The 27,978-nt window shown below is 47.1% G+C and overlaps 1 long non-coding RNA gene across 1 annotated transcript; it reads right to left on the reverse strand.

Moving 5' to 3' along the window:
- Positions 1–144: 144 nt before the first annotated feature.
- On the reverse strand, positions 145–27,978 carry LOC149524346 (uncharacterized). The gene is made up of 3 exons (XR_016349567.1): positions 27,481–27,978; positions 10,635–10,719; positions 145–219 (listed from the first exon to the last, which is right to left on the reverse strand). It is a non-coding gene; the product is annotated as an uncharacterized LOC149524346 (long non-coding RNA).

The following is a 27,978-nucleotide window of genomic DNA, read 5'->3' on the forward strand; positions in this document are numbered from 1 at the left end:
CCAATAGTATTTCCAGTATTTTGGGGTTGTGATTCACAAGAAAGGCATGAGGCCCTGTTAAGGGCTTGTTCAAAGCCCCTATTTGAAGAAATGCTTTGTTTTTCTTGTTTATTGCATGGCTGCAGCTGTAACGATAACACTCACATATAATTTTCTCGCTCGGTCAATCCATTGTCCATGCAGCAGTCATAGTGCAGGATTCACCCTTTGCAGCAGCAGCTACAAGACGTAAGAACAGTGAGCTTAGAATCTGACAGCATTCCCTTTTTATCAACCTCCATCAATACTAATAGGGAGCCCTTCTGTTCTTTCTTAGGTTCATCTCCCACACCCATGAATAGGGCTACACAAACGTAAATTATTCCTTACAAAACCTATATGAAACAGCTACGGATGTTTATGATTATCTCCTTTGTAGTAGCATAGAACCTGAAGCTGAGAGGTTAAGGTGTTTGCCCAAGACCACAGAAGGAGTCAGTGTCAGAGCTTGGATTAGCATTCAAGAGTTTGAACAACTATACTGCACATTTATTTCCAAATAAGCTCTTCCAGAATAGTTATTCCAAAATAGCTTATTTTGAAATAGCACGTTTATACTGCAGGGTTCCCTAATGTAATCCAAGGCAGTCTTCCCTAATTAGTCCAAGGCAGTCTTCCCTAATGTAGACATGCTATCTCAATTTAGAGCCCCAGGAGGTACTGGGGAGGAATAACTTAGAATGGCCTTCTGAGGGGCTATTTTGAAATAGCATCAGTGGAGTGTCTACACACGCCATCTTTCAAAATAGCTATTTTGGAATAGGCATTATTCCTCATAGAATGAGGCTTACAGATTTCGGAATAAGCTGTCCGTTATTTTGAAATTATTTCAAAATAACGGAATGGCTGTGTAAAGGCTCACGTTGTTATTTCGAAATAACGCTAGTTATCTCGAAATAATGGTGTAGGGTAGAAGCACCATGAGTGAAGAATAGAGGTGGTTTCTAGAGGGATGTTAGCATTAGGTTTGTCTAAATTAAAATCAACCAGCAGGAAATATGATAACTGTTCACATATTTTTGAATAGTATGACCCAAGAGTGGGACATAATTGTACAAAGTATCAAAATTATGTGTAAAGGGAGGGAAAGGAAAAAGAATAAAGTAGGAAAAGCATAAGAGAAAACTAATGGAAAGATTGTTTTTAGACTATTAAATAGTCTCCCAGGGAAAAGGTAGAAGCCCCAGCACTTGACAGTAAAAACTAATTTGGATAAAGCACTGGAAAATATTTTGTAGGGGATTATCTACACTTCGCTATTAGGGAGATGTGACCTAATAGGTCTTTTTTAATCTCTAACTTCTATGTTGAGCTGCTGTCCCTGAGACCCAATCCTAATAGTCTCTCCAGTTTTCCAGATGAACTGTCTTCTCATATTTGGCCAGATCCTCAGCTCATGTAAATGAGAAGCTACACTGAGATGAATTTAGTGCCAGGAAGAAAATGGGCCAAATCCTCAGCCAGTGTAAGTGAACAAAGAAGACAGCAAACCTTTGTTCACTAAGGGTACACCTACACAGCATGCTATTTCAAAATAAGCTATTTCTGATTTTTTTTAAATAGCTTATTTCAAAATAGCACATCTACACTACAGGGGAGCCTCAGAATTAGTCCGAGGCAGGCTTCCCTTATGTGAACATGCTACCTGGATTTAGAGCCCCAGGAGGCACTGGGGAGTAATTACTTTGAATGGCCCTGGGGAGGAGCTCTTTCAAAATAGCAGCAGTGGAGCATCCATACTACTGCTATTCCAAACTAACTATTTTGGAATAAGTGTTATTCCTCATGGAATGAGGTTTGCTGATTTCAAAATAAGCCATCCATGATTTTGAAATTATTTCAAAATAATAGAATTGCTGTATAAATGCTTGCATTGTTATTTTGAAATAACACTGCTGTGTAGACGCACCTCTAGATGGCACTACCACAGCAATGTCTACTGTGGGTTAGATTATTCTAACGAGTCGGTGTCCATGTTAAGCTTCATTTTTATAACTGTGCATGGTAATCTACATGATCAATCTTTCAACTTTTGAAAGATTAGAAATCACCTCTCAAGAAAGAAGCCATTAGTCAGCAATCCAGCCACTGAGCAATTTGTTTATGAGGCAGAACCCCATTTGGCCATATACCTTCTTCACACTTGCATAGATGGGAAATGTTTCCTAGTGGGTAGAGCACTACCCTGGGACTCAGGCAATTGGGGTTCTATTCTCAGCTCTGTTCTAACGTGCCCAGAGTCACCCAGCAAGCCATGTCACTTCTGTGCCTCTGTAACATGAGAATTTTGACCTTCTTTACTTATCAGTATAGTGCCTAGCCCAATGGGGCCTTAAATGTAAAGGTCTGTGCACCAACTATTCATTATTATTTCTTGTTTTGAGAATTTTATATGGAAGATATTCTCCAAGAGTTGTCTGTGTAATTTATACAAAACATTCACCAGTGCATGCCTTTATTGGCAAGAAAGAGAAAGATTATTGCAGTCTCTTTCTTTCAGAATATGCAATGAGACTTTCTAACCCATGTGCTGTTAAGGATGAAAGCGCACCCTTCCAGAAATGAAAGAATAATGAGGAGATACTGCTTCATGGATACATTGTCTTCATGGATATTATTGCCATTTTAAAAACAACATTTTCTTTTATTCTTGTCAAGCAAGTTAAATATTCCAATAAACTATTTGCTCTTGGGTTTCTGATATATTAATTAGAGCTCTAATCTGCTGCAGTGAAAGTCACCCCACTGACTTCAGTCATACAGGATCAGTCCCTCATAAAATAATGTAATATGAAATAATGAGAGGGTGAGATTCATTATCACTTATCTGGTGGGGCTGGAGTTATCCAATGGGAAGAAATACTACCAAAGTCCAATGAGATATGAGATACGGTTACCAGGCAGGAATCCCAGGGCATTCAATTACCATGCAGGAATCCCATGAGACAGTATTATCAAGTAGGAATCTGTAGCATTCGGTTTACCACAAGGCGGTAATATTAGATTTTTAGAATGAAATTCTGTGGTATCTTATTTTATAAGAGTTGGCATAGAATGAATAGAGTAAAAAGGCAATGGAAGAAAAACGTTTGCTTGAATCCTGAAACTGGAAAAGTTCCAATTGTTTATCCATATTTCTAGTAAAAATAAAATGTCACGGATTTTTCTGAAGATTCCCTGGAATTGTAACTAAAAGTTTCAGATACTTAGAGGTGAGAGAGGACCAGTTTGTGTTTATTATATTATAATGCATTAATATATAATGTACATGTAATATGCACTCAAATATAATTTATAAGGAGGCCTGATTTTATTGAAGTCACTTTTTTGATTGGAGGTGATAAGAAATCGTTGGCTTTGTGTTTGATTTATAGTGTTTTTCAATTTTTGGCAAAAAAGTACCAAAGCCATAGGGTAGGATAAAATTTTAGATATATTTATTATAGAATCATAGAGCTGGAAGAGGCCTCAGGAGGTCATCAAGTCCAGCTCCCTGCCCAAGGCAGGACCAACATTACCCAAGATTATAAGGTGTTTGGTGAACATGATGTCTTTTTACTTGCTGTTTGTACAATGAGTGTCCTCACTGGGACACTGAATTAACAATAACTGAAAATATTTTCATCTCAACTTCATTTTGTTGCAGCAGCAATAACATTAAAATTAGCAACAAGAAGTAAAAAGAAAATGGTTATACTTTAGATATGTCAAGAAGACTCTAGAGAAGTTTGTCTCTTAGGGTGTGTCTAGACTACATGCCTCCATCGACGGAGGCATGTAGATTAGCCAGATCGGCAGAGGGAAATGAAGCCGCGATTAAAATAATCGCGGCTTCATTTAAATTTAAATGGCTGCCCCGCACTGCCGATCAGCTGTTTGTCGGCAGATCGGGGCAGTCTGGACGCGCCGCGTCGACAAAGAAGCCTTTCTTGATCGGCACAGGTATGCCTCGTGAAACCAGGTTTACCTGTGCCAATCAAGAAAGGCTTCTTTGTCGACGCGGCGCGTCCAGACTGCCCCGATCTGCCGACAAACAGCTGATCGGCAGAGCGGGGCAGCCATTTAAATTTAAATGAAGCCGCGATTATTTTAATCGCAGCTTCATTTCCCTCTGCCGATCTGGCTAATCTACATGCCTCCGTCGACGGAGGCATGTAGTTTAGACGTACCCTTAGGGTATGGATAGGCTGCAGGGGGTTTTCGGGATACCAGAGGAATCCCGAAAAACTTCACCGCATCCAGGAGATGCATTTGCTCTTCCACTTTTTTTTGCAGAAGAGAAATGCACTCATTCGGAAGCCACTGTATTCCTTGCTCTACGAGGAAGAAAGGGACTTTCGAAAGAGGGCTTTTCCCCAACATTTGGCCCAGTCTAGACAGGCCAAATATTGGAAAAGCCTCTTCTGACAAAAGTATTGGAAAAAGCTATGCAAATTGCAGAGCATATTTTGCATAGCTTTTTCCAACAAACAGATGTACTCTAGACATACCCTTAGAATCTAGACTTGCTAGAATGGGACTCCTAAGAAGATTCTTAAGTGTGTAGAATCGTCACAATATTTGTGAATAACCATTCCCTGCAAATCACACTCAAAGTTTTATCTGAAATCCTAATCCCATTGAAACAAATGCAACTTGTATTCATTTCAGCATAGGTCTGGACGTGGGTCACTTCGAGAACCTCCATGTGTTTGGATAACCAGAACTGTTTTTGATTGAAATTTTCCTAGGAAAACTTTCCTTACATAAGATGCCATTGAGGAAAATAACCAAATTGAATAAGAATATAGATGAGAAAAGAAAGTGAGATGAAAAGTATGATGGCAGTGCATCTTGGGAAATGCAAAGAGTAGAAATGAATCTAGAAAACAGGAAATCTGTGTACAATAGAATTGGGATTATAAAGACTTCATCCATAGGCTTTAGAGTAAATAGAAAGACTTCCACTGATTTCAGTGCCCTTTGGATTGGGCCCTAAATGAGGCATGTTAAAGCAGATTCCAAAAGAATCTCATCGTCTCCTTGTTATATCGGTGACAAAGGTGTTAATGTGATAGCTGCAGGAATAAGAATTTCACAAGGCTGCGGAAGAACCTGTCTGCATTATTCAAATGCAGTTGTACAGAATGGGACTTGTGACATTTCCGGTGTAGAAAAAGAAGGGGCTGTTGCAGGAAGGAGTGTAAAACTGAAGAGACATTATCCTGCTCACTCTGTTTGCAAAAATGTTTGCTTGAATGCTTCTGAACAAGAAAGCAGGTACAGCTGAATGGTAGGCTTAAGGAAAGCTAGCGTAGCTTCAGAAAACGGGTTTGGATGCACTGATCATATCTAAATTCTGAAAGACATGATCAAACAGTATTGTGATCATGGGAGAGATCCGGATGTGTTAAGTGGACTTTGAGCAAATATATCCCCTATTGTAGTGGGAAAAGTGTCATGGAGATACTAGAAAGATTACTAAACTGATACAGGTAATGACTAATAAACAAGTTACTGAACTCACGTACTGAAGAAATGCCAATTGTGACTGTTGTGATTTTATGATAAGGATCTCAGCTCACAAGCAAATGTTTTGAGACCATTAGCTCACATACCGTGAGTCATCAAATAGCCATCAGATGGCAATGACTTTCAGTCACTAGTGGTATCTTGACAGGACTGTGTTCTCTGGGGTCTCTGTGCCATTTCAAAATGTCCCTAATATCTAGATACACCATTTAGTGCTTATTGGGTGGAATTGACCCCTGTACAGCCAGCCAGCAGAAAGTCCTAAAAATATAGCTTAAATGGGACATTAGTTGTGCACGGGCCTCTAGACAAAATTTAATTCCTTATTCACAGTAACTAATTTTCATACACTGTAACAAGACAGAATGAAAACAAATCAAATGAACAGAGCTCCTCCGAGTGATTAACAATGATTCACATTACTGTTCCACTTGTTCAGAAAGCAGCAGCCACTCTTAAATTACAGGACTGCAAAAAGCATCTAAACCTGTGTAAAACACCTTGGATCAGACACTCAGTTGCTGTAAATAAACAAAGCTTCATTGAAGTTAATGAACCTTTGGTAGTTTACAACAGTGGAGGATCTGGCCTCTTTCTTCTCCCACGTGAAAGGCGATTATTTAAAAAAACTAATAGTTTAAAAAAATCCACATACAACAAGACCCCATGTAAGTCTTTACAGGAACATGCAGGCTCAGTGTTGAAGAAAGGGTTACAGAGGTCTGCTTCACAGAAGTGGGCATATGCACCTGTCATTATCAACATTGTACACTCGTACTGGTTAAGTGTATGTTCAAATGCCTTCATCCGTTGCACAGGACCAGTTTTCCCTACTTTATCCACCAAGCCCTGCCATCTAGTTAACTTTTCCTTCATACAAACTCTTTAGGCAGTGACAACCCAATATTTAATCTTTACAGTACCTAAGTATGGGCCCAGCTGTGACCAACTCCTGCACCGGTGCACAAAAGAGGAAGAGTTGCAAGAAGCCTGCTCCTTTTTCCCCTTTATATTCCCTGTGCAGAAAGCAAGCCTTCTGGATCTCTTTGAGCTGAGGGAGTTTGTGCTACTGTTAAGGTGAGCTTTGTCAAATAGGGCAAGGAAGGATGGGAAGGCCTTTGCTCCACCTCCCCTCATCTCATTGAGGAGAGAAGCCAGTGGCAGTATTCTGCAGGAGAAGCATGATGCCTTGCAGAGCACCCTGATTAGGTGCCACATCTAGCCCTCTGTAGCAGAATAAATATATCAGGGATAAAACCAGCATCTTCTTTCTTTTCATCATCACAAGGTGTACAGCCATGTCTCCTGAGTGCCCTGGGCTGCAGGCAGTATGGGATTCCCCCAGTCTCATACCTAGCCATGTTAACAATGCTATTTCTTTTTTCACTTTGTCCACACTCTTCTTGTCCGTGGGCTCTAGTCCAACCATTTCACTTCAGTGCATGAGATCAGGCCATTTAATTAAGTGGTATGTTTAGCTTGGGCTTACTTTCAGGTTTCTGTTTATTTAATTAACTGTTGCACTGCTCTGAAAGCAACAGGGTCAGGCCTAGTTTTATAGAGGTGGGAAAGAAAAACTGTCAAACTGGGCACTTCCCAGCATATTGTTTTTGAAGTTTCCTTTTCAATGGCATTTCACATTTCATGAAGTCTCTCTCTTTTGCTGGGAGTTCTCCAATTGCTGTGCTCCCATTGGCCATTAGCATTCACTGACATCAGTGAGAAGTTAGCATATGCATGGTAATTCCAGAAGCACACCGAGCGCATTCTATCCGAACATGAGACTATCCAGTAGCCAACACATGATTGTGCATCTGCCTTGTCAGCATCCAAGATCTGCAAATTCCTGGGTTTGGCAGCAAAAGGGACTCATATGGCTTGTTCCTGCTGCCACTGAAATCAAGAGGCCTTATGCAGATAGACTCATATATTGTAGATTATATTTAACAATAGGCTGGAGAGGAATCTATTACTTTAAAAAGAACAAACTATAGCATTATCTGGCCTCAACCTCATACTACCCAAGTGCCGAGAGAGATTCCAACAGCTGAACAGAGAAGAAATGTAGTTCTAATGAAAATAAAGGAGCTTTATTTATGTAAGACTTCTGGACATAGGCCTTGTGCTTTTCTGTGGCACTCTAGCTGTAAGCTAACACACCATGTGCTGCCTTATGTCACCACAAGGGATCTGCCTATATTTTGGCATGCACTACACTGTCAAGGAATAAAGATCCTGACTGCATTACAACATCAACTCAGCTGCCAGGCCAATGCTTTCACTGGTATGCACTTTGCTCTTACCTCACTGAAACATTTATCTCACACTGTTGATAAGTGATTTAGTTTAGCACCGTTAATCAGCCACTGAAATGCTTTTCTTTGTTTTTAGATTCCTCTGGACACAAGAACAAAAATAATCCCCTTTTTGCAAATGGAAGCAGATAGAAGAGATCACAGGGAGATGATATTTCACTAGCTCTAACTTCCAGCTCCAGAGTTCCTAGGAATGAGGAGAATGAAGATTGATCTCAGCAGCAGAGTAGGACTGAGCTGTTTAGCGAGCCATGCCAGAAGCAAGTAAGCACACGGCTGAGATTTTGAGTGCTGTGCAATACAGAGCTCAAAGATGACCATTACTATTGCACAGGGGTTACCAAGATAAAATATAAAGGCAGAATTTGGCCTACCTGTGAGACTGCATAAAGCCAAATTCCACCTTCAGTTACACATCTGCAACCCCAATTAAATCTGTGCAATTGCACCCATGTAATTGATGGGTAGAATTTGACACTTAATGCTTTTGGAAGCATTATATGTGTGTGATCCTGTTGGCTAGATCACTGTGCTGGGACTCTGGTGAATGGTTTCAGTTCTCCGCTCTGCCTATGGCCTGTTGAGAAAATTTGGATAGCTCAATTCACCTCTCTGCCCCTTGGTTTCCCCATCTGTAGAATGTGAATAATGATAGTGGCCTCCTTTGTAAAAGGCTTTGTGACCTACTGAGGAAAAGTACTCTAGGAGATAGGAAGTATTATTATAAAATGTAGGCATATCTGAATAGTGGTGAGAGACAGACAGACTTGGGATGAACGGGATTTTTTTTTTACCTCAAAAGAGCACATGAGTAAAAGGTTTTGTTCTTAGTGTAAATGATGTCTTGAAACATCTAGAGTACATTGCAGAAACAGTGTCCAGCAACTCTTAAATCAGACAAGCCCCTAAAATTTTCATCACCAGGGTCTGGTCTGCCTCCCAGTGAAGTCAAGAGCAAAGTTTCCTTTTACATCAACGGCAGATGACCTGGACCTGCAGTTTGTGATGTCTATTTTTAAACAAGGCTCCAGAGGTGATCCTGGCACTTGCAGGCTGGGAAGACTAACTTTGGTATCAGGCAAATTGGATGAAACTATACCAAAGAACAGAATTATCAGACACAAACATGAGCATGATAAATTAGGGAAAAGCCAACACAGGTTTTGCAAAGGCAAATTATTCCTCACAAATCTATTAATTCTTTGAGGGGATCAACAAATATGAGGATCAGGGTGAGCCAATGGATATAGTGTACTTGGATTTTCAGAAAGCTTTGACAAGGTCCTTCACCTGAAGCTCTTAAGGATAAGGTGCCATGGGACAAGAGGGAAGGCCCTCTCAAGTACAGGTTGCACCTCCCAAAACCAAAATTTTCTGATCCAGCAAAACACCCCGGCAGTGCAGGATTGGGCAGAGAGGACTGTGGCCAGAACCCTGGGCATCCCGTGGAAGTGGGGCCAGAACCTGAGAGCTGCCACCGGGCAGGAGCTTGTGCTCTCAGCAGCCCATGCGAGTGGATCCAGGGCTGGCGGTAGCCCCAGCAATACACAACAGCCCTGGACAGCCTGTGGAAATGGATCCAGAGCCCACAGGCTGGGACCGGATCCTTAGCACTCAGAAGCCCAACCAGGGCCAGAACCAGAGCCAGCCCCAGCAACCCATGGTAACACAGGTTGCTGGAGCCCAGCAGGCAGTCTAGTCTGGCTGGGGCAGCAGCAGGGAGGACAGCAACCTAGCAGGCAACATGGTAAGGGCTGGAGGCAGGGGCAGATGACCATTTTGCGGGGCCCAGGGCAGCACAATTTCGCGGGGCCCCCCTTTGCCACGGCGCATGCGTGGTGGCGCCACGGTGCATGCGCGGGGCTTCTTGAAGCACGGGGCCCTGGGCAGCCGCCCCGCTCGCCCTGCCCTATATCCGCCCCTGGATGGAGGCAGTCCCCTTATCTCCTCTCCTCCTCTCCAGAGCTGTCAGAATTGGGGACTGTGGCAGGCAACCTTCTTTGGTCCAACAAATTCCCTGGTTTGGGACCAGTCAGATCCTGAGGGTGCTAGATAAGAGATGTCCAACCTGTCCAATCTGGGTAAAAGATTGGAACCAAAAGATAGAAATAAACAATGTTTTTCACCAGAGGTAAAAATAGCAGTGTCCCTCAGGGATCCATACTGGGATCAGTGTCAGTCAACATACAAACGATCTGGAGAAAGGGGTAAACAGCAAGGTGGCAAAGTTTTTAAATGATGAAGTCATTCATGATAATGAAGTCCAAAGCTGATGGTGAAGAGTTACATGGGGATCCAACAAAAGTGGGTGAATGTGCAGCAAAATGGCAAATGAAATTCAGTATTGATTAATGCAAAGCAATGAATATTAGAAAACAAGCTCTTAACTATGGCTACGTCTATACTGCATCCTTCTTCTGCAAAAGCATATGCGAATGAAGTGCAGAGTAGCATATTGCCACGCTTCATTTGCCTAATTAATTAACACCTATTTTTGCACAAGAGGCTTTTGCGGAAAAAGGAGCTGTGAAGACAAAAAATGAGGAAGAATGGCTCTTGCGCAAGAGGGGGGTTTGCCCAAAAAGGAGCCGTCTACCCAGCTCCTTTTTGCACAAAAGCCTCTTGCACAAAAATGGCTGCTAATTAATTATGCAAATGAAGCATGGCGATATTCTACTCCACACTTCATTTGCATAAGCTTTTGCGGAAGAAGGCTGCAGTATAGACGTAGCCTAGATGATAGAGTCTAAATGATGGAGTGTAACTTACCTGTTACCATTCAAGAAAAATCTTGGAGTCCTTGTGAGAAGTTCTCTGACAACTTCTGCTCAATGTGGAGCAGCAGTCATAAAACCTAACAGAATATAAGGTGCCATTAGGAAAAAGAAAATACAAGAGCAAATATCATAATGCCAGTATTGAAAATCATGTTATGCCCATACCAGACAGTTCTGGTCACCCCCTCTTGAAAACAGATAATTAGAAATGGAAAATATATAGAAAAGGGCCACAAAAATGATAAAAGTTGTGGAACAGCCTCCAAATGAAGACTGAAACTGTTTGTCTTAGAAAATAGATGAATATGTGGGGAAATAACTGGGGGTATGTCTACACTACCCCGCTAGTTCGAACTAGCGGGGTAATGTATGCATACCGCACTTGCTAATGAAGCCCGGGATTTGAATTTCCTGGGCTTCATTAGCATAAGCGGGGAGCCGCCATTTTTAAATCCCCGCTGCTTCGAACCCCGTGTAGCGCGGCTACACGGGGCTCGAACTAGGTAGTTCGGACTAGGGTCCTATTCCGAACTACCGGTACTCCTCGTGAAACGAGGTGTACCGGTAGTTCGGAATAGGCACCCTAGTCCGAACTACCTAGTTCGAGCCCCGTGTAGCCGCGCTACACGGGGTTCGAAGCAGCGGGGATTTAAAAATGGCGGCTCCCCGCTTATGCTAATGAAGCCCGGGAAATTCAAATCCCGGGCTTCATTAGCAAGTGCGGTATGCATACATTACCCCGCTAGTTCGAACTAGCGGGGTAGTGTAGACATACCCTGAGTTCTATAAAACCATGACTAGCATGGAGAAAGTGAACAAGGAAGTGTTAATTATCCCTCCATATAACACCAGAACCAGGAGTCACCCTGTGAAATTACTGGGTAACAGGGTTAAAACAAACAAAAGGAAATAGTTTTTCACCCAATGCACAGTCAACTTACAGAACTCATTCCCAGGGATGCTATGAAAGCCTGGGTTCAAAAAGAATTAGAGAAGTTCATGGAGGATGGGCCCATAAGTCTTTATGATTCAAATTGGTCAGGGAAAGCTCTGTGTGTCCCTAAGCCTAAAACTGCCAGATGATGGGATTGGGAGACTGATCACTTGATGATTGCCCTATTCCAGTGGTCACCAACCAGTAGATCGGGATCTACTGGTATATCTTGGAACCTCTGACAGGTGATCCTGACAGGTTTGGCCAGGAGACTATTATGTTTTGGCACTTCATCTGCCCTTCTCAGAACTGCTGTGCTGCTCCTGCCCTCTGCCTAGGAAGTACCCCTGGGAGCCTCCTGATTACTGTGCAGTGCACAGGAAGAAGAGGAGGGGGGTGCTGATGTCAGGGTGCCCCATCCCTCACCCTGTACCCCATCTCCAAAGAGCAGAGGTGGGGCATGGATGGAGAGAGTTTGCTGGCTGCGTTTGGGAGTGGTGCAGGGCCAGAGCAGGGATAAGCCTGCCTTAGCTCCCTGTACCACCACCCAGAAATCAACTGTGGTAAGCGGTACCCAGCTGGAGCCTGCATTCCAAACCCTAGCCCCAGTTCTGAACCCCTCCTTCACCTTAAACCCCTGCCCTAGCCCTGAGTCTCCCTGTACCCAAACTCCCTCCCAGAGCCTGCACCATGAACCCCCTCCTGCATCTCAACTCCTTGCTCTAGGCTCAGCTCAGAACCCCTCCCACAATCCAAATCCTTTAGTCCAAGATCAGTGTCTGCATCCCCCTCCCCCACACCCCAACCCTCTGCCCCCAGCCTGATAAAAGTGAGTGAGGATGGGGGAGGGGAGGGAGCAAGGGCACAGAGGAGAAGGGGCAGGAAGGAGGAGGGGAAAGGGTGTTTGAGTGTGAGGTAGATCCTGAATTGCACTTAAATTCAAAAAATGATCTCTCTCATGCTTAAAGAGGTTGGAGACCACTCCCCTGTTCTGTTCATTTCCTTTGAAACATCTGCCACTGTCTGAAGATGTGATACGAAGCTAGATGGACCATAAGGATGACCCAGTGTGGCTACTCTTATGTGTCCTCAGGCCTGTCAAGAAAAATGTGGGGACCCAGAACATCAAGTTTGCTGCGGACACATCCTTTCCCATTTTACTTTATTTACATCGATGTTACAGGTAGGGATGTTAAAATGCCTTTATTCTGTACTGGTAGCTTAATCAATCATAGAACAATGGCCTCAAATGAGTAGGGAATAAATGTAGTCCAATGTGAAAAACCCAGGAAATTCAGAAATAATGAGCAAATATTCTGACTACACTTTCTGATTTATGGTTGAGAACAAGAAAATAGTTTAGGACCTGAAATCAGACTCTTTTTTCTTCCAACCCATATACTCCATGGTCATTCCAGTGTATGTTTATGAGGAAAGATGTCTTCTCTTCCCAACACATTCACAGGTCAATCTGCTACTTTGTCTGACCAGGGATTGGAACCCTGGGCCCTCAGATTAAGAGTCTGATGTTTTATCATATAAACTAGCCAGGCTCACATAGCCATAGAAACAGGGATTTGGTATCTCCCTAGTATGGCTCCAGCTCTGACTTTTTTCCTGGTCTATTTTGATACAACTGATTTTTAGTCTTCACTTCCCTGCTCCTGCAGCCATCCTATGCTAAAAATAATGACAGGCCCCTCCTCAAAACCCCACCACCACCTCCACACCATATTATCAAATTTTCTGCACTCACATGAAGAATATTCTCCTCTTCAAAGCTATGTCTACACTGGCAGCTTCTTGCACAAGAACATCTTGCATAAGAAAACGTCCACACTGCCACGTGCGAACTGTGCTTTTGCGCAAGAGCTCCCATGGCAGTGTAGATGCTCTCTTGCGCAAGAAATCTCTAATGGCCTGTGACGGGGCAGCCCCGCCCTCGGCGGAGAGCCCCGCACCGGCCGCCCTGTACAGCGGGAGGCGGAGCGCCCCCCGCCGCTGCCCGCGGTGTTCGGCGGCGGCGAGGAACGCGTTGGCCTCCGACGCCCCGGAGGACGTCATCCGGGCGCGCCGGAGCCTAGGCCCCGTTGCCCTGGCAACGGACAGACGCCCCGGCGCGGAGGGCGGGGGCGGCGCAGGACGCCGGGGCCGCGCCCCCGGCGCCAACTTTAAAATGGGACCGCGGCCCCAAGGGGAGGGGGGGCCGCCGACCGCGGGCGGAGGACAGCGCCGTGGAGAGCGGCGCAGAGCAGCTCAGCGCGGCTCCGCACCCCGCCGCACAGCCCCACACCGGACAGGGGAGCAACGCCGAGACAGCAGACTACCCCCAGGCTCGCGGGTACCCCTGACGGCGGCGAACTGGTGAGCTCGGGAGCACGAGGGGAAGGAAGCAGCCCAGGGCAGAGTCAGGGATGACTGGTGGGCTGGCGAGTTAAGGGGTCGAACCCCGTCAGCCGGGTTCGGGTCACTTGGACCAGAACCCTTAGGGCCCTGGGCTGGGGCCCGTGAGAGTGGGCGGGCCCGGGCCCCCCTTCCCCTCCTGCGTTGTTGCGGGGGGGAAACCGAAGACGAAAGCACGGAAAAGACTAGCCGAGGGAGCTCGAGACTCAAGGACCATAGCGAGCCCTCTGGGCAAACGCCGCGGGGCGGCGTGGGGGCGTCACAGATGGTGGAGAATGTGGGCATAGTGGGGATCCTACCCCGGATGTAAGGGGCGATTATAAAAAAAAAAAAAAAAAAAAAAAAACACACACCTACTCACGAACCCAGCCCCCCCCCTAGGAGGGGAAAGGGGGTGTGAGAAGGTTTAGGGAGCACTAACAGGGGGGTGTTTTGTGGTGTTTTTCGGAAAAAGGGGAGTGAGAACTGCACCGGGACACGCCATGGATCCGGCGCAATTCATGGAGTGGGTCAAGGAGACCCAAAGGCAAAGCCAACAGCAGCAGTCAGCCTTAATCCAGCAGCTCACCACCCAGCAACAAGAGCAGCAAAAACAACTGATCCGGGAGGTAGCCGAGCAAATGAAGGCGCAACAGGAAGAGTGGATGAGACGATATCCACCGGCAATGGTGACCCCCCTGAGTCCAACGTGCCCCGAAGAGGAGGGGCCAGCCGGAGAGGGGGAGGTGGTACGCCTGCCCATACGGCTAACTAAGATGGGGCCGGCTGACGATCCTGAGGCATACCTCGCCACCTTTGAGAGGGTGGCGACGGTAGCCCGGTGGCCAGAATCCCACTGGGCTACAATACTGGCCCCATACCTAACGGGCCCGGCTCAGTTAGCATATAGGGGTTTAAGTGACCGCGAGGCCCTACATTACTACCGATTGAAGGAGGCCATACTCGACCAAATGGGGATCACGCCTGAGACGCACCGACAGAAGTTCCGGGGTGAACCCTACAGCGCCGAGGTTCGCCCCCGGGCCATGGCCCAGAAGCTAAGAGAGGCCGCATGGCGCTGGCTGGAGCCCGAGCAACACACGGGGCCCCAGGTGGCAGAACAAGTCGTCCTGGAACAATTCGTCAACATCCTCCCCGCCGGCGGACAGCGATGGGTCCGCAGACACCATCCCTCCACCCTCCAGGAAGCCGTGGAGTTGATGACAGACTATGAGGCCGCCGAACGGGCCGACGGGCGCGACCGCGGGCGGAAAGCCACCCCCTCACCGCGTCTCGACATCGGACGAGGAGTCCAAAGGAGAAGGAGCCCAGAGAGGGACGGGCCGCGGAGATGGGCCGCCGCAGTGAGGCCAGCGCGGGGCGAGGAGGGGCCACGGGAGGCACCGCAACCCCGGCCTGAACCCCCCCGGCGTCAGAGGCCGGGCACCCCACCTCCGGCCCGCGGGACCTGCTTCCGCTGTGGCCAAGAGGGGCACTTCATCCGGGACTGCCCCTATATGGACTGCTCCTACGCCCAGGCCTTGGCGGGGGCCGAACCTGAGGCCAGCGACGGGCAAGGTAGGATATTAAGGACCGTAGGGATAGGGGGTAAGACGGTGGTAGCCCTTGTGGACTCTGGCTGCAGCCAGACGATTATAAGAGCCGATCTACTCCCGGAGGGAGGACCACGGGGCCCGCCGGTCTGGGTGCAGTGCGTACACGGCGATTCCCACCAATACGCTACTGCGTGGGCCCAGATATCGGATGGGGACCGCCAAGAGTGGTGCTACGTGGTGGTCGCCCCTAGGCTAGTGTACCCCGCGCTCCTAGGACGGGATTGGCGGGGCTTCCGCCGGGCCCTGAACGCATGGCGGGAACGAGGGCCTCCCCAGAGAGAGGAGGGTATGATTGGGGACCCCCGCCCCGGCCCACGAGAGGGCGAGGCAGAAGGACCGCGAATACTGGAGCTAGTGGATGGTGACTTTATACAGGAACAGCGGGAAGATCCGTCACTCCGACATGCATGGAGTGCCGCCCGGGATCCGCAGGACGAGGACGCTCCCCAGGCCGACAGGCCGACCAGCCCCTACTTTGAGGTACGACACGATCGGTTGTACCGGGTGGACGGAGGGCAGGGGGGCGATTCAGGGGTCGAGCAGTTGCTGGTGCCAAAAAGGTACCGACAACGCCTCATGGAGCTAGCCCACGCTAACCCCTGGGCCGGGCACCTGGGGGCAGAAAAGACTGTGCAGCGTATCATTCGGCGGTTCTATTGGCCGGGCATCTTCCGCGAAGTACAGGACTTTTGTGGCTCCTGCCCCGAGTGCCAAAAGGTTAGGCCGAAGGGGGTACCCAAAGCCCCCCTGGTGCCGTTGCCCGTGGTGGGAGTGCCCTTCGCGAGGGTCGCCATGGATATAGTCGGCCCGTTGGATAAATCCAAAACCGGGCACCAGTATATTTTGGTGCTATTAGACTATGCAACACGATATCCGGAGGCCATCCCGCTTAGAAACGTGCACGCCAGCACCCTTGCTGCGGAACTCGTGAAGATTTTTGCCCGAGTGGGGCTGCCGGAGCAGATTCTAACCGACCAAGGGACTAACTTCACCTCGAGACTGATGAACGAGTTGTGTAAGTTGTTGCGGATCGAGCGGCTGAAAACGGCCATCTACCACCCCCAAACAGACGGGTTAGTAGAACGTTTTAATAGAACGCTAAAGGAGATGCTAAGGAAGTTTGTAGGGCAGGAGCCCCGGGATTGGGACGCGTTGTTGCCAGCGCTTCTGTTCGCGATACGGGAGGTGCCCCAATCCTCTACAGGATTTTCCCCGTTTGAACTATTGTTCGGCCGACACCCGCGGGGGATACTAGACATTATTCGTGAGAATTGGGAGGAACAGGGGACCCGAGTGCAGGGGTCGGTACAGTATGTCCTGAACCTCCGGGAAAAGCTGCACAGGCTAGGGGAGTTCGCGAAAGAGAACCTGGAGCAAGCCCAAGCCAAGCAAGCCCGGTACTATAACCAGGGAGCTCAGTTGCGGGTGTTCGACCCGGGCCAACGGGTCCTGGTGCTGTTGCCGACCCCCGGCTCGAAGTTGTTGGCCAAGTGGCAAGGGCCCTTCGAGATCCTGAGGCGTGTAGGGGACGTCGATTATGAGGTTAAAGTGTCAGGGAGGAAGAATGACACACGCATTTACCATATTAATCTCTTGAAAGCCTGGAAGCAACGGGAGGCCTTCTGGATCAACCCAGTGCCCCCCGACCCGGAGTTAGGACCCGGGGACCTCGACGGGGCAACCCCGCCCCAGGCCTTCCCCACAGGAACCGACCTAACCGAGGCCCAGAGGAATGACCTGGAGGAGCTGCTACGGACCTTCGGGGATGTCCTGACGGCCGAGCCGGGGCAAACCACCCTCATCCACCACCACATAGAGACGGAACCCCGGAAGACGGTGTGCGAACGAGTACGGCCCGTGCCCCGGCGGATGTGGGAGACGGTGCGAGGGGAGGTGCAGAAGATGCTCCAGTGGGGAGTCGTGGAGGAATCCTTCAGCGAATGGCGCAGCCCTATAGTGCTCGTCCCGAAGCCCGACGGATCACTACGATTCTGCATCGACTTCCGTAAAGTCAATGCGCAGTCGCGCTTCGATGCCTACCCCATGCCACGGGTCGATGAACTGCTAGACCGGCTCGGAGGCGCCCGGTACCTGTCCACTTTGGATTTGACCCGAGGATACTGGCAGATTCCCCTGACGCCGACCTCCCGAGAGAAGACGGCCTTCTCGACCCCATTTGGGCTTTACCATTTTACACGAATGCCCTTCGGGCTACATGGCGCCGCCGCGACGTTTCAGCGCCTTATGGACCGGGTACTGAGAGAACAGGGAAGATGGGCGGCCGCCTACATCGACGACATCGTCGTGTACAGCCAGACATGGGGCGAACACCTCCAACACGTAGGGGCCGTGCTACAGGCTCTGCGGGAAGCCGGGCTGACGGCGAACCCACGAAAGTGCCGCTTCGGGGAAAAGGAGGTAGTCTATCTGGGGTATGTAGTGGGAAGGGGTCAAATACGTCCCGTGGTAGAAAAAGTTGAAGCCTTGAAGAGCTACCCCCCACCCAAAACAAAGAAACAGGTGCGCCAGTTTCTCGGGTTAGCCGGATACTATCGGCGTTTTATCCCAAACTTCGCGACGATAGCAGCGCCGCTAACGGACTTAACTCGGGCCGCGATGCCCCAGAAGGTGGGCTGGTCGACCGAGTGCGAGGTAGCCTTTCAGAGGTTAAAGGAAAGTTTAAGTCGCGACCCCGTATTGGCCCAACCTGACTTTAACCTCCCCTTTACGGTCCTAACAGACGCCTCCGAGACGGGGATCGGGGCGGTCCTCTCGCAGGGTGAAGGAGAGGAAGAACACCCGGTGGTGTACATCAGTCGCAAGCTCTTCCCACGGGAGCGTCGCTACTCGACCATTGAGAAGGAGGCCCTTGCGGTAAAGTGGGCCTTAGACATGTTAAGATACTATCTTTTAGGGGGACGGTTCAAGGTGGTCACGGACCACGCCCCACTCCGGTGGATACAAACTATGAAGGACGCGAACCCGCGCCTGATGCGGTGGTACCTGGCCCTCCAGCCATACGCCTTTGACGTGGCCCACCGACCTGGCGCGCAGCATCAAAATGCGGACTTCTTTTCGAGAAGGTACGAGGCAGACTCGGAAGAAGAGGGAGGGCAGTTAAAGGGGGAGGTGTGTGACGGGGCAGCCCCGCCCTCGGCGGAGAGCCCCGCACCGGCCGCCCTGTACAGCGGGAGGCGGAGCGCCCCCCGCCGCTGCCCGCGGTGTTCGGCGGCGGCGAGGAACGCGTTGGCCTCCGACGCCCCGGAGGACGTCATCCGGGCGCGCCGGAGCCTAGGCCCCGTTGCCCTGGCAACGGACAGACGCCCCGGCGCGGAGGGCGGGGGCGGCGCAGGACGCCGGGGCCGCGCCCCCGGCGCCAACTTTAAAATGGGACCGCGGCCCCAAGGGGAGGGGGGGCCGCCGACCGCGGGCGGAGGACAGCGCCGTGGAGAGCGGCGCAGAGCAGCTCAGCGCGGCTCCGCACCCCGCCGCACAGCCCCACACCGGACAGGGGAGCAACGCCGAGACAGCAGACTACCCCCAGGCTCGCGGGTACCCCTGACGGCGGCGAACTGGTGAGCTCGGGAGCACGAGGGGAAGGAAGCAGCCCAGGGCAGAGTCAGGGATGACTGGTGGGCTGGCGAGTTAAGGGGTCGAACCCCGTCAGCCGGGTTCGGGTCACTTGGACCAGAACCCTTAGGGCCCTGGGCTGGGGCCCGTGAGAGTGGGCGGGCCCGGGCCCCCCTTCCCCTCCTGCGTTGTTGCGGGGGGGAAACCGAAGACGAAAGCACGGAAAAGACTAGCCGAGGGAGCTCGAGACTCAAGGACCATAGCGAGCCCTCTGGGCAAACGCCGCGGGGCGGCGTGGGGGCGTCACATGGCCATTTTAGCCATAGGGCTTTCTTGCTCAAGAAATCCCTGCCGAGCGTCCACACTGCCCTCTTGCACAAGAGTTCCTGTACAAAAGGGCTAACACCTGATAAAAAAGAGCGTAACTCTTGCGCAAGGAGTCGTCTATTACCACACTGTTCTGTAAATTTCCTTGCGCAAGAGCAGGTGGGCAGTGTGGACGCTCTGCAGATTCTTGCGCAAGAACAGCTGTACTTGCGCAAGAAGCTGCGAATGTAGACATAGTCCAAGTGTCCCACATATTATGGCATGTCTACACTACAGCGGTTTGTCGGAAAAGCAGCCGTTTTTCTGACAAAACTTGAGTTATATCCACACTACAATTATGTTCTTCTGCAAGAAAATCAAAAGAACAGAAGGGTTTTTCCAGCATTGGTAACCCTCATTCTACGAGAAAGAAGCCTTTACGTGAAAGAGCTCTTTTCCAAAAAGGCATGTGTGGACAGGGAAGAGGAAGTTCTTTCGGAAGAAGAGGAAAGAGGAAAAAGAGGTGCCCTGCTGGCCATTCCAACCATAGCAATCACAGCTTTCATGCGAAACAGCGTTCATTCAGTCTGGGCGCTCTCTTTCGAAAAGGCAGATCACTTTTTCGATGCACTTTTGCAGTGTGGATGCTCTCTTTCGGAGGAAGTTTTTTTGGAAAATCTCTTCTGAAAAAAGCTTCTTCTGAAAGAAGCCTATAGTCTAGACGTAGCCTTAGAGTGCCTAGTCTGAACAACATCATATTCTATTTACATTTGGATCCCACATCTGACTAAACAAAAATAAACTGTGTATAATAATGTAATTAAAGTTAGTACTACTAACCCGGGAAAATAATAGAAATTTGATTTACTCCCACCTTCAGGGCCCTTTGACAGAATGATGTAAAGAGGACTTACGGTAACTCAGATTCACGGCTTCCAACTTTTAATCAATTTCCCCATTTATTTGGGTAAATTCCATGTAGCCCTGTGCTGTTTGGATAAATAAGGTTTCTGCTGTATTCATTCAGTGGGGGGGGGGGGGGGAGGAGTGCTAAACAGGTTATTATAAGACCAAGACTTTGGGTCTTGAAGGTTTTTTTCTGGCTATGTCTCTGACTGAGTGGAATATTTCGTGACTGTATATAGCATGTGGCAAATAGCATAGCAGTGACTGCACAATACTGTCTGAATTCTCTGGGCAGGGAGTTTTCACTTTGTTAGTTCATCATTCACAACTGGTTACAGTGATTGCAATAGCTCATAATTTTATCCTCCACTCATATCAATGCCAGTATCTCATTCATTAATATTCTTATAGAAATAAGTTTGACTTGGAAGCTAAGTAAATAAATCTCACAAGATGGGTGGTGTTTGACTCTTTTTGTAGGCTCAGCTTTGTACACTGACATTAATAGAAGGTGTCACTAGATCATACTTTAATAGTAAATCTGGGACAAATTCTGGCATTAAGTGCCAATAGAAAGAGCCAGGAAAATGAGAACAAAATTAAGCTCAGTGTCCTTGGTGCAGGCATTTGTTCATTGTTTCACAATGGCAAAACCAAGAAGAGAGCTTATGGCCACACATATCAATCCTTCTACTATGCACTGACTGTACAAAAGCCCGCTGACAGGGGGAGACAAAAGGGGGCAGTTGCTCCAGGGCCTAGCAATTTACAGGGGCCCAGGGCTTCCAGCTGCTGCTACTGCGGCAGCAGCCAGAGCTATGGGCCCTTTAAATCACTGCCGAAGTGCTGCGCCACGAACTCTACACGGCTCTGTGGGCTGGGACTCTGGGAGGCGGAGCATGAGGTTGGCTGCCCAGGCCCGTCTCTTCCAGTGCTGCAGAACCGGCCCACACACCTTGCCCAGAGGGACTGCAGAAGCTGTCAGTCCTCCTGCCTTTACATATTAGATACTGAGTTTATTCCACCCCAGGATTAATGATAATTAGGACCCTACCAAATTCACAGCCATGAAAAATGTGTCACCATGCAATCTGGTGCTTTTTATGCTTTTACTCTATACCAGGGCTACTCAACTTGTGGCCCACAGCCCATTTGTTTGTGGCCCACAGTGCAGTTTGGGTTTACATGGAGCCTGTGGGTGGGAGCCAAAACAAAAAAGAAGTCACTATAATGGTCTTCTGTTGAGATGTGTTTCAGTAGTTACATTCCTGGACTGTCATTGCTCTTTAAAAGTGATGTCATATGGGTGGAAATTGGGTAAATATTGCATTGTATTAATATCAGCAGAACTGACTTAAATGGGGCCTGTGTGTTGTGTAGTCTTTTCTTAATCTTTGTACTCATGCCCGTCAGTGTGAAAGAAGCTATTTGCATATATTTGCATAGATATACAACCACACTTAAGTCGCGGCCCTTGGCATGTGCTGTGAATATCATTGTGGTCCCCTGGGCTTCCAAAGTTGAGTAGCCCTGCTCTATACTATACAGATTTCACAGAGGAGACTAGTATTTCTTAACTTGGGGGTCCTGACCCAAAAGGAAGTTGCATAGGGGAGATGTCATAGTATTGCCACCCTTACTTCTGCACTGCCTTCTAAGCTGGGTGGCCAGAGAGCAATGGTTGTTGGTCAGGTGCCCATCTCTGAAGACAGTGCCCTGACACCATCAGCTGCCTGACTCTGAGGCTAAATCCACCACCACCAGCAGTGCAGAAGTAAGGGAAGTAGTACCACAGTCCCCCAACCCCACAACAAATTTGCAACACCCTCCTCCCCCTCAACACAGCTCCTATTTGGGTGAGGAACCCTACAATTACAACACTGAGAAATTTCAGATTTAAATAGCTGAAATCATGAAATTTATTATTTTAAAAATCCTATGACCATGAAATTGAACAAAATGGACCATGAATTTGTTAGGGCCTACCAATAATGCATTAAGAGCAAAGTCACATTCTTATCATAGTCTCACAAGTAACATATTCAGAGAACAGAAAGGACTGATTTGGCTCAATTTGAAGTGTGGTCCAATTAGAATAACTATCCAATATGCTGTCCCTGCTAAGAATCTCCTGGTATAAGGGTATAAAGATCAGCTTCTCACTTCAGGTCTGTATTTTACATCTCCATAAAGTCCCTTCATAAGGTCAGTAGAGAGAGATAATTTCTGTCTCTAAATTGTAGCAACTAGTAACCTGTTTCTATGGCCCACCTTAACATTATGCTGCCATCTAGGCCTCTGTCCATTAGCTGCTTTCTTAAGTCTCCAACATAATGAAAAGAAGAAAAGAATGAAGGACCACAGCCACTAGTATGTTCTATGCAGTCTGAGTGGCACCTTCCTCCAACATGATTTAGTGCCCCACCTGGTCCCACTTCATTCTGCAGAGGCAGGAGTGGGCCCATACTGAGAAATAACAGTATTGCTATGCAACCAAATGTTGAGCTCCTTTTGCTGTTGCTCCCACATTACTGAAAAATCCTGGGGAATAGTATAATAATCTAACATACCAGCTGAAAACTACAGAACAGAACTAAAGATCACAAGGTAAATAGTTCCGGAGCTCGAGTTTATATGGAAGAAAATATCCATTATATTCATTACCTCTGCTACCTATATATGCAGGACACGAAGCTCTTCTGAGCAGCCTTAAAGGACAATACCACATATATAGTCAAAAGAACCACAGGGTAAATGTCTTTCTGCAACAATGGAATAAAATATAGAACCATGGAGTAAGAGGGTCCAATCCTGCTAACACTTTTATATGCCTTTAAACTTTAAGTATGAGCAGCCCGATTGACGTCAACAGGGCTACTCACATGTTTGAGGTTAAGTACAAAACTTTTAGGCTTCTCTTACCAATTTCAACAACCTTACGGAAATTCTGATGGGAGTGGTATCTTATGTGAGCTATTAAGTACTGGTCAATCAGGAAGGGAAAAACGGACCAATTGAAAGCATCTCTAGTTACTCTCTTTTCTGTTTCTTCATCTGTTTCAACCATTCCTTTACAAAATTTGGCACTCAGCTTCAAAGTATCAATTTACATTTTAATTGATTAACTCATCAGAAAAAAATCAAAATGTTAAAACGTTGACAACTTTTTCCCACAAATATGGTCATAAAATAGTTTCCTTCATTTTCTGCTTGGATTTCAGCATTGGTCTCATGCTATTCCTTAGGCTCTGTTGTAACATTACAAGTAACATCAACATCTGCAGATGAGGTGGGAATAGAATTGGGCTGTAAATAGACTTGGATGATAGTGTATAATAATTTTATTATTGTTGTTGAAAGAACAAAGTTAACTTCACTGGCAGAGTGATGAAAATAGAAGGGAGATTCAATGAAAAAAATAACATCAGGAGGTGGCTGCCTGGAGTTGTGTAGAACCTTGAGGACAGAAACGTGAGGCAGTGTTATTGATTAACTGAAAACCTAAATAGCTCACAAACACAGCAGGCTTCTTCAGCTCAGAAGAGTGTTTCCTGTGTGTATATTCCTGTCGCTAATTGTACCCATGATATTTATTAATATCTTGTGTGGTCTGCTCTGTGGGGAGGTCTGATCATGCTCCCATTGTAATTTGCTATGGATAGGGTGACCAGATGTCCCGTTTTTAACAAACAGTCCCGTATTTAAGACCTCCTGCAGATAAGAACATAAGATGTCTCAACTTTTTCTTTAAAAAGGGCAAATTGTCCTCTATCTTCTGTCTGCTTCCTCCCTATCCGTACTGGTGGGTCTTGCTGCTGCTGGGTGTGCAAGGCTGGTGGCGAGGCATGATGCAGTGTATTGAGGGAGGAGGGCTGACTGTTCCACCTGCCAGTCCATCAGTGCAGCCCCTGCTGTGTGCTGGCTCTTGGTTATAGAGGGGGTAGGCTTCAGGTAGCAGCTGGTTACATGTCCCCTTCTGCGCTCCATTTTTTGCTGTCCTCTCACTGTTAAAAACAGTCCCCTTCCTCCCACCCCCATCGCCATCCCCACTGCTCCTCCACATCCGTGAGCAGGGCATCCTGCTCCTAGTGCTGTGTGGAGAAGCAGCCTCTCATTGGATCACTCAGCTTGTCAACAGCCTGGTCAGTGGGCTCCTTTCTTTCCACTGCCTCTGGCTGAGTCAGCTTCTGGGAAAGCTCAAGAATCCCTACCCCTGTGTACTGGCCAGGAGGAGCCACACTCTCCGTGTGCCAAAGTCCTACATAGCACTGTCGTGGGAAGCCTCTCTGCCCTTCAGCTAAACTCTGAAGTAGAGTGGGGGGAAAGCAATTTCCAGTCTGTTCATGCCCCAAACTTGCAGGCTCCACAACAGCTCTTGAGGCAGGAGCTTACTACCCTTTTCACCATCCCCCTGGGCAAGATAACACTTCCAGGCTGCTCCATTGCCTAGGCACCCTACTCTGCTGAGCCACCTCTCTGGCCATATCCTCTGATGCCCCTGCAGTCAGGTTCCTTGGGCGCTGATGCACAATGCATCTTACCCTTGCCGTAGCTTGGAGACAGGAAGTAGCTGGGTTGTGTCAGTGGCCAGCAGCAGCCTGGAAGTGTTATCTTGCCTTTCAGCCCTGTGTGGGCAGAAAGGGACAAGCTGCTTTCATCCACACTGCGTTAGATGATGGGAATGGGGTAAAGAGAAGGAGTTCTGAAAACACACAGGCCAAGTCATCCCATCTCCCCCACTCCTTCTCTACAGCTGGAAGTAGTTCCCATCCCTTCCTTCCTGCACAATGCCAAAAGGCTGCTGCAGGCCTCATTCAGGAGTGGGTGGGCATGCAATACATTTACCTCAAGAAAATGCAGTGCCAGGTACCAGAAGAGGAAAGTCCATTCTGGTGGCCCAGCCAGGCATAGAGGGCAAAAATGCCAGACAGGGAAGGTTGTGCCAGCCAGTCACCGCCCTGGTGTGATAGAGGTATACAGGGATATGTCTACACTGCACCATTATTTCGAGATAACTAGCGTTATTTCGAAATAACAATGCGAGCATCTACACAGCCATTCCGTTATTTAAAAATAATAATGGATGGCTTATTCCAAAAATCTATAAATCTCATTCTACAAGGAATATTCCGAAAGAGCTATTTTGAAATAAGGTGTGTGTAGATGCGCCACTGCTCCTATTTCAAAATAACCCCTCACCAGGGCCATTCTAAGTTATTCCTCCCCAGTGCCTCCTGGGGCTCTAAATCAAGATAGCACGTCTACATTAGGGAAGCCTGCCTTGGACTAATTTTGAGGCTTCCCTGCAGTGTAGACATGCTATTTCAAAATAAGCTATTTTGGAATAACTATTCTGGAATATTTTATTTCAAAATAAGCGTGTAGTGTAGACGTAGCCCAAGGGTGTGACAGAGGGCAGGTGTGGATGTGTTACCTCTCCTTGTGAGAACCATTAAGCCTTAAAAATAAGATAAATAAAACCAATCCAACTACATAGTATTTCTTTTTAGCAGGAGCTTCATCAGTTTGATGTTAATTTGAACATTGTACAGTTACTGAATACAAGTAATTTTACCAATGTCCCATATTCAGTAAAGGGAAATATGGTCACGCTAGCTATTGACTTCAATGTGAGCAGTCAACAACTGTGCCAAAGTCTGAGACAACCCTTCCAGAAACCTCCAGTATCTGTACATTTGTCACCTTCTTCTACATATCTTCAGTATGTTCGTGTCCCACTAGTCTGGCTTTGTAGTTTCCCTTGCTCAAATTTTTTTTTGGTGGGGGGAAGTGAGGGGGCGAAGCCATTCTGTCAAATTGCAACTAACATTTTCACATGCAAGATTTCTCTCAGCAATTCTTAAAACAAGAATGTGATTAGAATTTAAGAGGATTTTTATAAGCCTTAATATCATCACTATTCTTCACTTAAAATCAAACAACAGTATGGCCACACAATGCCCAAACCATAGTTTATTGATGAATAAGCAATCCTGCACTGTTCTAACAATCCTGAAGCCATTATTAGAAATAACATCAGTGAACACTTGGAAAGTAAGCCACACACCAATTTGGTCTCAAGCTTTTAAACTGTATCATGCACTGTGCATTTTTTATGTACTGTAATGAAGCACACTGAAGCTTATCTTCCAAAAGCTCATTCTGGTTATGAAACAAGTTGTTTGCTAAGTGATACCTTGAGAGCAGTGACACTTCTCTCAAATTCAAGTGTCCACATACCTATGGAACATATTTATACTCTGTCTCCAGGCTCATTTCTAGAGCCCTGCAAATCCACAAATATCTACTTTACATCTGCATCTGCAGATATCCATGGCTCATTTTTGCAGATACAGATGGGGATATAAATTTTGTATCTGCACAGGCCTCTACTCATTTAATTAAGAATGAAATGGTACCGGCTTGATGCATCCTTGTGCAGGTGTTAAACTATGGGAGGGCAATGGACTATGTTAATCTTTGGTGGTACAGTGTCAATATGTTGTTTGCATTACCCTTTTGTACATCATGGAGCGTGAAAAGTAAATGCAAGCTAAAGTTCTGGCCATAGTCAATACTTTAATAGTTTATATTAGAGAAGAAAAATGCTACTGTGGTTATATCTTTAAGTAGGCTTCAGGAAATATGGATTCTAATCCCCTCCGTGCTACAGTCTCACCATTCCAGTGCACAGATTCACTACTGCAGTGCACAAGTTTATTCTGCTGTAACTCCATTGAGTTTGGTGCAATTACACCAGTGTAAATCTGATGTAATACAGAGGAGATTCAGGCCTTAGCTAAATATAAACCGGGAATGATGATAATGCTTTCCTACCTCACGGGCTGTTCTGAAGATATATCTGATAATTTTTGTGAGGTGCCCAAATGTTATGGTGATGAACACTGTAGCAAGGCTTAGGATTAAATAAAGAAAATAGACTCTAATTTGCTTCACAGTTTTGACACTAAAGGTCAACTGGAAAAAGCACTCCATGCACTTCTGAGGGAGGATGAGTTATTCAGTTATCTGTATATATGTTCCGACAGATTGTGCGTTGTGCTTTTCCGGACAAATTTTAAAATTCACCAATACACATCATTTGCTTACAACAGCCAGCTTACCTCACAGCAGCCATCAATAGAAGGGTGATTCATTCAAGGGAGGCCGCCACATGTTGAGCAGACCCATTTATAGCACTTATGCTGCCTTTTAAGGTCAACTAAAAAAAATTCTCACACAAAAAAAAAAGTTAACTGAGGGTGCTGTTTCCCACAATAATAAAAGTTAAGCTTAACAAACAATTATCCTGATTCCCAAAACCCATTTTAGATTATGTTTCCTTTTACTGATTTTCTTTGGCATGTAGTCATATAGCGTATCAGCAAAAGTGTGTATTCCATAATTGGGCAAAAGGGAAAAAGTACTAGTAACTTCAATACTTAAAAACAGTGCAAGGAATAACAGAACAAGAAATGCAGAAGTGTCAGTAATTAATCCAATGCTATGAATACAATGCACTATTCCCAGGGAAACATCTTTTATTAAAGAAGGTCCACTTAACACATTCTCTTAGACCAACAACAAGCAACCCAGGCTGATGAGCGGGCTACATAATTGGC

Source organism: Pelodiscus sinensis, chromosome 5 (assembly GCF_052426305.1).
Source record: "Pelodiscus sinensis isolate ZL-2025 chromosome 5, ASM5242630v1, whole genome shotgun sequence".
Taxonomy (NCBI): domain Eukaryota; kingdom Metazoa; phylum Chordata; order Testudines; family Trionychidae; genus Pelodiscus; species Pelodiscus sinensis.